The sequence below is a fragment of the Humulus lupulus genome, chromosome 1 (assembly GCF_963169125.1).
Source record: "Humulus lupulus chromosome 1, drHumLupu1.1, whole genome shotgun sequence".
NCBI lineage: Eukaryota > Viridiplantae > Streptophyta > Magnoliopsida > Rosales > Cannabaceae > Humulus > Humulus lupulus.
In genome coordinates, this window is record NC_084793.1 from 106142851 (window position 1) to 106144359 (window position 1509).

The 1509-nt window shown below is 37.8% G+C and overlaps 1 non-coding gene across 1 annotated transcript; it reads right to left on the bottom strand.

Moving 5' to 3' along the window:
• Nucleotides 1-595: 595 nt before the first annotated feature.
• On the bottom strand, nt 596-702 carry LOC133813638 (small nucleolar RNA R71). Its single transcript, XR_009884645.1, has one exon. It is a non-coding gene; the product is annotated as a small nucleolar RNA R71 (small nucleolar RNA).
• Nucleotides 703-1509: the final 807 nt, after the last annotated feature.

The window sequence follows — 1509 nt, forward strand, 5'->3', positions numbered from 1 at the left end:
TATTTTTTATTGTTTTACACTTATTTGAATCAAGGTTGTATTGTGTTTCAGGAATTGTTTGTATATGCGAGGAAGTAGACAAAAGGCACTCATACCAATAGATCTTGAAATTGAAAGAATGTGCATACATAACCGAAAGATAAAGAAACGGTTGGATTTCACCATGGATGAGAACGCAAATAACGTTGTCAACAACAATGCAAATATGGGTAATGCAGCTGAGGCTGATCCAACATTAAGAAACTATGTACTCCCTACTGTTATGGGGATACATTCAAGCATTCGTCCTCCAACTGTTGAGGCAAATAATTTTGAGATAAAACCCTCAATTATTCAGATGGTGCAGAACTGTGTACAATTTGGGGGGTTACCAAATGAGGATCCAAATCTCCATATCACAAAAATTTTAGAGCTGTGTGCGACATTTAAAATGAATGGGGTGAGTAACGATGCTGTAAGATTAAGATTATTCCCATTTTCACTAAGGGACAGAGCTAAGAGTTGGTTGAATTCATTACAAGTCAACTCTATACTTACTTGGGAAGATTTGGCTCAGAAATTTCTTGGTGAATATTTTCCTCCTGCCAAGTCAGCCAGAATAAGAGCAAAGATCAATAATTTCCATCAGCTGGATGGGGAGTCTTTATATGATGCATGGGAACGTTTTAAAGAGTTGCAAAGGAAATTCCCACGTCATGGAATAGAGAAGTGGATGTTGGTTCATACTTTTTATAATGATTTGGGGGGCTATACAAGGACAATTATAGATGCAGTATCAGGAGGAGCATTTATGAGAAAAAGTGCTAATGAAGTATATGAATTATTGGAAGAGATGGCTATGAATAACTATAATTGGCCTATTGAGCGTGAGAATAAGAAAATAGCAAGAGTTTTAGAAGTTGATCCAATTGCGCTATTGACTGCTCAAGTGGCATCTCTAACCAAGCAATTGCAACAGACTAATCTCACCGCACAAGCAATACAAGTATAGAATGTCGTGAGTTGTGAGAATTGTGGGGGACCACATTCTTATGAACAATGTCTGAGCACATCTAGTTGCTCAACTGATGTGAATAATATGCCTTTGGAACAAGCACAAGTTATTGGTAATTTTTCAAGACCTGCATCCAACACTTATACCAATTTTTATACGCCTGCTTCGAAAAATCACCCTAATCTATCTTGGAAAAATAATCAAGGGTTACAACCACAATATCCACAGTACCCAACTCAACAACCCCTTATCAACAAACTTATGGATTACATTCTAGACCATATTATGATCCAAACGCACACCCATCTCATCCACCACCACACCCTCAAAGGAACCCACCAACAATTTAGCCAAATCAATTAAATCAATTTATGACAGAGACAAGGTCTTCAATCGGGAGTTTGGAGACACAAATAGGTCAATTGGCTCAAATGTTTTCTAGTAGGCAGCAAGGGAATTTTCCTAGTTCCACAGAGGTAAATCCTAAAGAGCAATGTCAAGTTGTCACTCTGAGG